Raw genomic sequence first — 11,476 nt, forward strand, 5'->3', positions numbered from 1 at the left:
CCTCCGGTGCTTCCGCATATTGTCTGTCCACCCTCAAAAGTTCTTGCAGCAACCGCTCCTGTTCCTTACTCTCCTGCTTCCCTTTATGTGCCCTTATTGATATCAGCTCCCCTCTAACCACCGCCTTCAGCGCCTCCCAGACCACTCCCACCTGGACCTCCCCATTATCATTGAGTTCCAAGTACTTTTCAATGCACCCCCTCACCCTTAGACACACCCCCTCATCTGCCATTAGTCCCATGTCCATTCTCCAGGGTGGGCGCCCTCCTGTTTCCTCCCCTATCTCTAAGTCTACCCAGTGTGGAGCGTGATCCGAAATGGCTATCGCCGTATACTCCGTTCCCCTCACCTTCGGGATCAACGCCCTTCCCAGCACAAAAAAGTCTATTCGCAAATAGACTTTATGGACATAGGAGAAAAAAGAGAACTCCTTACTCCTAGGTCTGCTAAATCTCCACGGGTCTACACCTCCCATCTGCTCCATATAATCTTTAAGTACCTTCGCTGCTGCCGGCCTCCTTCCAGTCCTGGACTTCGACCTATCCAGCCCTGGTTCCAACACCGTATTAAAATCTCCCCCCATTATCAGCTTTCCCATCTCTCGGTCCGGAATGCGTCCTAGCATCTGCCTCATAAAATTGGCATCATCCCAGTTCGGGGCATATACGTTTACCAAAACCACCGTCTTCCCCTGTAGTTTGCTACTCACCATCCCGTATCTGCCCCCATTATCCGCCACTATAGTCTTTGCCTCGAACATTACCCGCTTCCCCACTAATATAGCCACCCCCCTGTGTTTCGCATCTAGCCCCGAATGGAACACCTGCCCCACCCATCCTTTGCGTAGCCGAACCTGGTCTATCAGTTTCAGGTGCGTTTCCTGTAACATAACCACATCTGCCTTAAGTTTCTTAATGTGTGCGGGTACCCGTGCCCTCTTTATCGGCCCGTTCAGCCCTCTCACGTTCCACGTGATCAGCCGGGTTGGGGGGCTTCCTACCCCCCCCCCCTTGTCGATTAGCCATCCCGTTTTTCCAGCTCCTCACCCGGTTCCCACGCAGCTGTATCTCCCCCAGGCGGTGCCCCCCCCCGCCCATCCCCTCCCATACCAGCTCCCCCCTCTCCCCAGCAGCAGCAACCCAGTAATTCCCCCCTCCCATCCCCCCCGCTAGCGTAATTACTCCCCCCATGTTGCTCCCAGAAGTCAGCAAACTCTGGCCGACCTCGGCTTCCCCCAGTGAACTCGGCTCGCACCGTGCGACGCCCCCTCCTTCCTGCTTCTCTATTCCCGCCATGATTATCATAGCGCGGGAACCAAGCCCGCGCTTCTCCCTTGGCCCCGCCCCCAATGGCCAACGCCCCATCTCCTCCACCTCCCCCCTTCACCACCTGTGGAAGAGAGAAAAGTTACCACATCGCAGGATTAGTACATAAAACTCCTCTTTCCCCCCTTTTTAACCCCCCTCTTCGCCCCCCACATTTGCCCCACCACTTTGTTCAAACGTTCTTTTTAATAACCCGCTCATTCCAGTTTTTCTTCCACAATAAAAGTCCACGCTTCATCCGCCGTCTCAAAGTAGTGGTGCCTCCCTCGATATGTGACCCACAGTCTTGCCGGTTGCAGCATTCCAAATTTTATCTTCTTTTTATGAAGCACCGCCTTGGCCCGATTAAAGCTCGCCCTCCTTCTCGCCACCTCCGCAGTCCAGTCTTGATCAACGCGGATCACCGCGTTCTCCCATTTACTGCTCCGAGTTTTCTTTGCCCATCTAAGGACCATTTCTCTATCCTTAAAACGGAGGAATCTCACCACTATGGCTCTGGGAATTTCTCCTGCTCTCGGTCCTCACGCCATCACTCGGTATGCTCCCTCCACCTCCAACGGACCCGCCGGGGCCTCCGCTCCCATTAACGAGTGCAGCATCGTGCTCACATATGCCCCGACGTCCGCTCCCTCCGCACCTTCAGGAAGACCAAGAATCCTCAGGTTGTTCCTCCTCGCGTTGTTCTCCAGCGCCTCCAACCTTTCCACACATCGTTTCTGATGTGCCTCATGCATCTCCGTCTTCACCACCAGGCCCTGTATGTCGTCCTCATTCTCGGCTGCCTTTGCCTTCACGACCCGAAGCTCCCGCTCCTGGGTCTTTTGTTCCTCCTTTAGCCCTTCGATCGCCTGTAGTATCGGGGCCAACAGCTCTTTCTTCATTTCCTTTTTGAGCTCTTCCACACAGCATTTCAAGAACTCTTGTTGTTCAGGGCCCCATGTTAAACTGCCACCTTCCGACGCCATCTTGGTTTTTGCTTGCCTTCCTTGCCGCTGTTCTAAAGGATCCACTGCAGTCCGGCCACTTTCTCCTCTTTTCATCCGTATCCAGGGGGGATTCCCTTCTGGTTTACCGCACAGTGTTTTTAGCCGTCAAAATTGCCGTTGGGGCTCCTATCAAGAGCCCAAAAGTCCGTTTCACCGGGAGCTGCCGAAACGTGCGACTCAGCTGGTCATCGCCGCACCCGGAAGTCTCGATTTATTCACTTCCAACCCCATTAATTTCTCCAGTGCTACTTTTTCACCAATACTAATCTCTGCCAGTCCCTTGGTTCTCTGGTGTTTTTTAAAAAAATATATATATTTATTCAAAGTTTATCAATAGTTTTTACAAAACACTCCAAAAATGACAGAAAATATACAAAAGAGAAATAAACAGGGCAATACGCCAACAAACCAAGCAACTTAATCCTCTAACCCTTAAACCATGTAACAAATTAAGAACAAAAATGGGGCAAACGCCCCTTACATCAACAAAAACAGGAGGAAAAACCCACCCCCCCAAAAGTCTAGGAACGGTTGCCACTTTTAAGGCAAACTTTATCTTCTCCTACCTGAGAAACCCCGCCATGTCATTGGTCCAAGCCTCCAAGCTGAGGGGCTTCGCATCCCTCCACATTAGTAAGATCCTTCTCCGGGCTACCAAAGAGGCAAAGGCCAGAAATCCGGCCTCTTTCGGCTCCTGTACTCCCGGCTCATCTGACCCCCCAAATATTGCTAACCCCAGCTCGGTTTTACCCGAGTATCCAAGACCTTGGACATAGCCTTTGCAAAGTCCCTCCAAAGCCCGGAAGCGCCGGAACATATAGGCGTGGTTTGCTGGGCTCTACACATTGAGGACCGAAATCGGCCTATACGAGCCACACTGCAGCGCGTCCTTGTCCCGCTTGAGGATAAGCGAGATCAGGGCCCGAGACATCGTCAGGGGAAGAATCCCTTCTTCCTTCGCCTCTTTGAAGGTTCTCACCAGCAATGGGCCCATCAGCTTTTGGGGATTTATTTACTTATTGTCACAAGTAGGCTTCAAATGAAGTTACTGTGAAAAGCCCCTAGTCGCCACATTCTGGCGCCTGTTCGGGGAGGCTGGTACGGGAATTGAACCGTGCTGCTGGCCTGCCTTGGTCTGCTTTCAAAGCCAGCGACTTAGCCCTGTGCTAAACAGCCACTATTTGTTGTATATATGCAAAATACATGTTGCAAAAATCCTGTAGGCTGCTCTCGCCTTTGACAGAGAGAGAGCTGACTGGAGATGATTGAGGGTCAGCACACCTCAGGCGAGGGGCCTGGTTGAGAAGGCGGGGCCTTCATGAATAAACTCAGCCAGTACGGGAGTTGAATCCTCTTTGTTGGCCTTGCTCTGCAACACGAACCAGCCGTCCAGCCAACTGAGCTAACCGACCCCTGATAAATATGTAATAATTCCTTAAACATGAGGTATTCCCTGTACCGTTCAGTTTCCCAGTCCACCTCCGACAACTTGCCCCACATAACCTGATACTTTCTTTCTGTGAGGGTCATCCAGATAAATTAAACAAAGGAACCATGGAAACACCAGGGCCCATCTCCATGGCAACGTGGCACGCTTTGGGGGATCTGAAACAGAAATGGAAACTAAATATCTTCAAACTTTCAAACACTCTTTCACTGTGTGATCATTGGCAATTTGAAGCCAGGTATTAGCAACAAGGCTCAAAGATCAACAGCCCACTGCAGGCAAAGTGGTGAGACCAGCCAGTCCAGCAGAAGGAAACCCTCTGTAGAGATCTACCATGTTGATTTAGTGAGGAGCTTGCGACACTAAAACTCAGTAGAAATTTGAGTTAAACTTTTCAGATGCAAACAAGAATCTTTTGCCTCTATTTGATTACAATTAGGAGTCACTTAAATCTTATTCTCTAATAGGTCCGGCTAGCAAAAGGACTTAAAGAGAAGCAACTTGTACACAATTTAATTTTCAAAATACAGAAAACGTTTCTTGCTTACGGCAAAACAGCTTGCATTTACTTCAAGAGTTAGAGTGGAAAAGTGAAAGTATGAAAAATAGAGACAGCGAATAGTTTAGATCAAAGCATAGATGATGAATGAATATCGATGGTTGTACGGACCATCACGGTTATAGGAAATCATATCAGTCTTTAGCCATCTATCTACACCTCTATATCGTTCTAATTGATTTGGATTAAAATCAAATGTATTTGATTCAACGGTTAGCTGTCAATCCTCAATGTGCAACATTAGTTCTAAATGTTTCATATCTGAATATTGGTGTATGTTATGGAATGCGATTCTGTGGTGATTATCAAGTCCAGTTCAAACTGGACTTCTGCTGACTTCGCTATTATCCACATTGTGGACAATAGCGCCTTAATGTTGCTATGGTGCCTGCCCTGTCCTTGGAGTGATAACTGGTACAGCTTGTGTTTTAATGCCACACTGTCTTGAACATGTATTTGTTAGAACAATGGCTTTCTCATCTCAGCTCAGTAAAAGTGCTGTTTTAATCTACAATGAAATTATGCATAAGTCAGGCTGTTTTGTGTCTCTGTTGAAGCGAGTTGAAGCTATGTGTTTCGGGATGACCTGAGGTTATGAGTGCTGAAATCCTATTAAAACTGCGGCTTAATATTTATACTAAATAGCCTTATTTTACCTATCAGGTATATTAGAAAATAGTTGGTTTCTATCACCCTCCGACCATCCCCACTGACCACCTGTCAGAATGAACAAAATGCAGTCCTGGATGTAGAGCAGAAACAATAACAGCAGAATCCAACCCCTGTAATCAATTGTGAAATTGTTGGTGTCACAGCAGGTGCGATGAAACATGCAATCCCGTCTCACATTGAGAGGTGGACGGCGTCTCCCCAGTGTGAACTCGCTGGTGTCTCCGCAGGTGGGATAAATGTGCAAATCCTTTCCCACACAGAGAGCAGGTGAATGGCCTCTCCCCAGTGTGAACTCGCTGGTGTGTCTGCAGGGCGGATAACTGAGTGAATCCCTTCCCACACAGAGAGCAGGTGAATGGCCTCTCCCCAGTGTGAACTCGCTGGTGTTTCTGCAGGGTGGATAAATACGCAAATCCTTTCCCACACTGAGAGCAGGTGAATGGCCTCGCCCCAGTGTGAACTCGCTGGTGTGCCCGCAGGTGAGATAACTGAGTAAATCCCTTCCCACACTTTGAGCAGGTGAACGGCCTCTCTCCAGTGTGACTACGTCGATGAACCTCCAACTCAGATGGGAATCTGTATCCCTTCCCACAGTCCCCACATTTCCACGGTTTCTCCATGTTTTGGGTCTCTTCACGTCTCTCCAGGCTGGACAATCAGTGGAAGCCTCGTCCACAACACAGGTACGGTTCCTCCCCGCTCTGAATAGTTATTTTTTTCAGGCTGTGTAACTGGTTAAAGCTCTTTCCACAGTCAGTTCACTGGAACACTCTCTCGGGTGTGTGTTGTGTGGGTCTCGGTGGTTTTCCAGTCACACTGATGTTTCCACAGTCAGTTCACTGGAACACTGTCACTCAGGTGTGTGTTGTGTGGGTCTCGGTGCTTTTCCAGTCACACTGATGGTTGAAACTTTTAGCTGACAGTTCGGGGAAACATTTCTCCTTCTAGATTCAAAGCCCGATGATATCCAGGTTCTAAGGAAGCGAGTGACTATCAGATCGAGACATGCCGTTTGAGATTTCTGTCTGTTATTCCTCCTTGTCTAATATCCTGTAAAAACAATTTCCAAAATCTGTCACTGTCAGTACAGGACAGAAACTCAGAACAGACAATTCTAGTTTCTAAGTCACATTTTTTCCTCTCTCTTATTCCCCGAAAGTTGTAAATCTCCATCCCACACACTCCCTCCATTCTCACTCTGCTGTATCTAATATTCACCCTCCCAATTTTCCTAAAGATGCTGATTCAGGCTGATTGACAGCTCCATGCTCACAGCTTCCTGTCCAGGAGATCACAACAAATATGAGCTGCAGTCGGCCATTCGGCCCATTGAACCTGAACCATTCAATGGGATCATTGGCCGATCTACCTCAGCACCGTTTTCCCACACTATCCCTCATATCCCTCGACAACTTCAATATCTAGAAACCTATCAATCTGTGTCTTGAAAATACTTGATGACTGAAGCTCCGGAATCCTCGGGGGTAGAGAATTCCAAATCTTCACCACATCGTCGAGTAAAGAAATCCCTTCTCATCTCAGCTTTCTGTCCATTTAACTGCCTGTTCCCCATAAACCTCGACACCCTCAATCAGAAATCTGTCTGTGGCGGGGGGGGGGGGAGAAATATGTCAGGCATGTGATACGGGTGCGGGAATAGCTGCTTTTTCGCAGGCTCTGGTGCCACTCACCTATAATCTGACACTTATCCTGATTGCCTGGCACTCATCTACTTAATCCTTGAATTAATATTTGTTATCGTGTCCCTGGAAGACATCAGGGTTCGGATTGGTAGGAATATGCCGGAAAAAGTGAAGAAATCATGAATAAAACAGCGCAGGTGGATTCAGCGGGAATGGATCCACCTTTTCAACATGGCGGCCTGACCCTCAGGACGTCTCTCGACCCCGCGCTCTCCGGGGCTCTCTGGGAGGCGGCGAAAATGATGACTGCCGACATTATCCGTGTTACTGACCAGAGGCGGAGTGTGCTGACTCAAGATCTGTGAGCTCATGAGGCCCAGCGGCAAAACACCATGAAAAGGCTCAATGATCCGGAGGAGAGAATCCTGAACATTCAGTAAGATGCCTCCTCGACGGAGGCAAGAATTCAATCCTTTGAAAACCAGCCAAGTGGCTGGCGGAGGTCCTGGAGGACTTGGAGAACCGAGGGTCGGAGAAAGAACATCCGAGTCGTCGGCCTGTCAGATGGTCGTCATAGAATTTACAGTGTAGGAGGCCACTCGGCCCATCGAGTTTGGAAACATGGAAACAGCACCCCACCCAAACCCATACCTCCACCCCATCCCCGTAACCCAGTAACCCCATCTCACCTTTATTTGGCCACTAAGTGCAATTTATCATGGCCAATCCACCGAACCTGCACATCTTTGGACTGTGGGAGGAAACCGGAGCACCCGGAAGAAACCCACATGTAGCCACGTAAAATGGCTGCTTCCCGATTAATCTGGCCAAAACCCGATTTAAAATGGCTAACCGGAAAGGCTGCTGGGAAAAGCAGGTAACAAGACACAAACGGACAGCTGCAGACAATAGCATATTCGGCTCTGGGGAAGTTGGCCCAGATCGATACTCAGGGCTATTAACAGCCCATCAACCCAGACATTTGCAGTACATTCAGGACTCTTAACAGCCCATCCACCCAGACATCTGCAGTTTACTCGGCTATCCCCGGGAACAATTGCAACATATTAGCAATTGAATACCGGGCCAGACCTGTCGGCGCCTGCAGTGGCCGAAACAAAGACAGGTGAACGACCACCCCCCGATCGAGGAATCGCCTCGCAATTGGACGTATCGAACCCAGTGATTGGGAACAAGTCCAATCACTTGGGACTCAGGGTCAAGGGCCGCCCCGGGAGGCGGGAAGCCCCTGGGCCCTATAAAGTGAGGGGCCAAGTTCAGATCTCTCTCTCTCCCTTCTTCGCCTGCTCGAGACCTCCGCAAGAACAGCAACCGGCAACCGTAAGTTTGAATCCAGCGATCGCTATCCGATAAAGACTCCTAGCCATCGACCTGTAGCAGCCTTTTGAATCCCGCGGGCCAGATCCGATTGGATAAGCCATTCGTTTCCCTGACCTGATGGGCTCTTCCTAAAGTTAAGTATTGGCCAGTAGTGATAGGTTTATTATATAGATAGTAGGATTATTGTATAAACATTACTTGTTGTATATAATAAATGACCGTTGATTTCAATCTTACTAAGCGGTGTGCTGACTTATTAATCATAACTTGAACTTGAACCACGTGGCGGTATCAGAAAGATACCTGGCGACTCGTGAGCAAAGGTGACGTAATCAGAGCTAATAAACTAAGGCTAAAAAGAGCAACACACACAGACACGGGGAGAATGTGCAGACTCCGCACAGACAGTGACCTAAGCTGGGAATCGAACCTGCGACCCTGGAGCTGTGAAGCTACTGTGCTACCGTGCCGCTCATAAATGCTGTTATTTTCTGTCCATTCAGTGTTGAGGGTAAGGCTCCCGTTAGGTTCTTCGAGGACTGACTGCCACGTGTTCTCAAGCTGGATGTGAAGTCTGGGCATTTCAAATTAGAAAGGGTGCATCAGTCTTTGAGGCCGAGGGATACTTTTCATCACAGGCCTGTAATCATTCACTTCCACAACTTGAGAGAATGTCCTGGAGAGGGAACGATGAGGTGGAACCTGGCTACAGGACGGAGTGAGGATTTACTTCTTCCAGGACTTTTCGGCAGCAACACAAACGAAGCGTCGAGACTTCGATGAAGTTCAAAGGCAGCTCAAGCCTGTGGGGAGTGAATTCCGTCAGGCTTTATCCTGCAACCTGAAAAATGGTATCCAACAACTCTGACAAGTATTTGAATAATGCAACCATTGCCTTGGTCTTCATCAAATCCATGAAGGGCCAGGATCTGAAGGGATGGTTTGCAGCTCGGACTAACTCGGGTTCTAATCCGGACTCTTTCCCGGTGATGGTGTTGTCTGAATTTCAGAATCACAGAAATACACATAGGGACAGGAGTAGGCCATTCAGCCCCTCAAGTCTGTCCTGCCATTTAGTGAGATCATGTCTGATCTGTGACCTAACTCCACATCCATTAATATCTGTGCTTAACAAAACTCTATCTCAGATTTAAACTTAACAACTGATCCAGCTTCACCTGCTGTTTGTGGGAGAGAGTTCCAAACCTTTACCACCGTGTGTGTGAAAAAGTTGTCCCAACATCTCTCCTGAACGGTCGAGCCCTGATTTTTAGACAATGATCCCTAGTTTTAGAATCTCCATCCAGTGGAAATAGTTTATCTTTATCCATCCTGTCTTTCCCTGTTAATATTTTAAATACTTCAATCAGATCACACCTTAAATGTCGAAATTCTAGCGAAAACAGGCCTAATTTTTGGTTAAAACTTTGGGTCAGAGCTGCTGCAATCTCTCCCTCGCCTCCCACCGCATCCTGGGACATCATTCATCCAGAATTAGTAATCTAATAATCTTATGGGCGGCATGGTAGCATAGCAGTTAGCAGTGTTGCTTCACAGCACCAGGGACCTGGGTTTGATTCCACGCTTGGTTCTCTGTCTGTGCGGAGTCTGCACGTTCTTTCTGTGTCTGCGCGGGTTTCCTCCGGGTGCTCCAGTTTCCTCCCACAAGTCCCGAAAGACGAGCTTGTTAGGTGAATTGGACATTCTGAATTCTCCCTCTGTGACCCGAACAGGCTCCGGAGTCTGGTGACTAGGGGATTTTCACAGTAACTTCATTGCAGCGTTAATGTCAGCCTACTTATGACAATAATAAAGATTATTAGGAATGGGCCAAAGAGCCTCTATCCGTGCTGTAAAGAGAGGGACTTTATAGAGAAAGTGCCAAAGCCTCAACATTCACCAGCTCTGGGGACACACCTTAGCTCCCTTTCCAATCTGAAAGCAGCCTGAGCTGGATTTACATTCCCCTTAATTGATCATTGCTGGGTGATAATCCTGTACTTCCTCACCTCACACCACTGTGACAGCACCTTCACCACACAGACTGCAGCAACTGACCACACATCACCTTCCCAGTTATTCCTGAAGGCACCGCCTTCCCAACCTGGCCCCTTGCCTGAGGTGCGGTGATCCTCAGGTCACATCACCGCCGGTCAGCTCTCTCCCGGGACCAGGCCCTGGTTCACAGCCGCCATCGTGGGGAAGCAGAGCGCATGCGCTGGCCTCTGTGACGCAACCGCTAGTGGGCGGGGCCTGAAGGTTTCTGTTCTCAGCCGGGTCCTAGTGCCCTTAGAAAATACCCGGCTAACAGGTTTTTAATAAGTTTCACCCACGCCCAAGCTGATGTTTGTGGCCTGGAGGTGTCTATGGATCAGGGATACATTCAGTGAGAGGCTGCAGCCTCTGTATAGCTACCTGAAGGGGGTTATACCACGGTTGATTACATTTCGTGGTCCTTTCCAGTCCATTATCAGGATGTTTGTGTGATATTTTCTTACCCTCAGAGTGATAATTCTTTATTTAAAATACATTTCAGCAGCAGGCTTACTGCTATTTTTAAAGGAATAAAGGTTATTTATTATCACACTATTCAATATGACACTTGGAGACCAACAGTCCAGAGATTTCATATTCCTCAAATGCTGGTTCATCCTGACACAACGAGACATTTAAACTTCACAGGTGGCTGCAACGTTTCCTTATTCAGATCTGTGTTTAACTAAATATTGGTCACAGAATCGAATATTACCCACAGTTTAATGTCCATAATAACATGTTAAGTTGCAGTCATTTTGGCAGAGTTTGTGGATCTTACAGTCTATAACATCTAGTATCCTTGTGCTGAGCGTGACATCTTGAATCTACTCTTGGGTCTGGATAAAACAGTGCATTGTAGCTGGGTGGGATGGGTAGCACAGTGTATAGCACTGTTGCTTCATAGTTCCAGAGTGCCAGGTTCGATTCCCAGCTGGGTCACTGTCTGTTATGAGTCTGAACGTTTTCCCCGTGTCCGTGTGGGTTTTCCTCTGGTTTCTTCCCACAAGTCCCGAAACGTGCTGTTAGGTAATATGGACATTCTGAATTCTCCCTCTGCGTACCCAAACAGGCACCAGAGTGTGGCAACTAGGGGCTTTTCACAGTAAATTTTTTAAATTCTCCTTTTTCACATTTTCTCCCATATTTACACCCACCAACAATGAACAATCATCAGTAACAAATACATCAATCCCCATATCGATAACAATGATCCCATCCTCCCACCAAACCCCAAACATTAGCCCACATGTTCATACAAACAAATGACAAAAAGGAATTAGGGATCACCCATAGTTGCCATTAACACACACAGCCCCCCTCCCCCCCCCCCCACCCACCCCAACTAATGTTCGATGTTATCTAGTTCTTGAAAGTACATAATGAATAATGCCCATAAATTGTAGAATCCCTCCATCCTTCCCCTCAGTTCAAACTTAACCTTCTCAAGTGTCAAGAATTGCAACGGG

General features: G+C 48.3%; 1 protein-coding gene across 1 annotated transcript in view; it reads right to left on the bottom strand.

Annotated features, from left to right (window-relative positions):
- The window catches only part of LOC140421797 (uncharacterized), a 76,002-nt gene extending 65,861 nt beyond the window's left edge, over positions 1–10,141 (bottom strand). Inside the window, exon 1 of the mRNA XM_072506689.1 lies at positions 9,983–10,141. The gene's annotated coding sequence lies outside the window, so the exon portion shown is untranslated. The remainder of the gene's footprint in view (positions 1–9,982) is intronic.
- Positions 10,142–11,476: the final 1,335 nt, after the last annotated feature.

This window comes from Scyliorhinus torazame, chromosome 5 (genome assembly GCF_047496885.1).
Source record: "Scyliorhinus torazame isolate Kashiwa2021f chromosome 5, sScyTor2.1, whole genome shotgun sequence".
In the NCBI taxonomy this organism is placed as follows: Eukaryota; Metazoa; Chordata; class Chondrichthyes; order Carcharhiniformes; family Scyliorhinidae; genus Scyliorhinus; species Scyliorhinus torazame.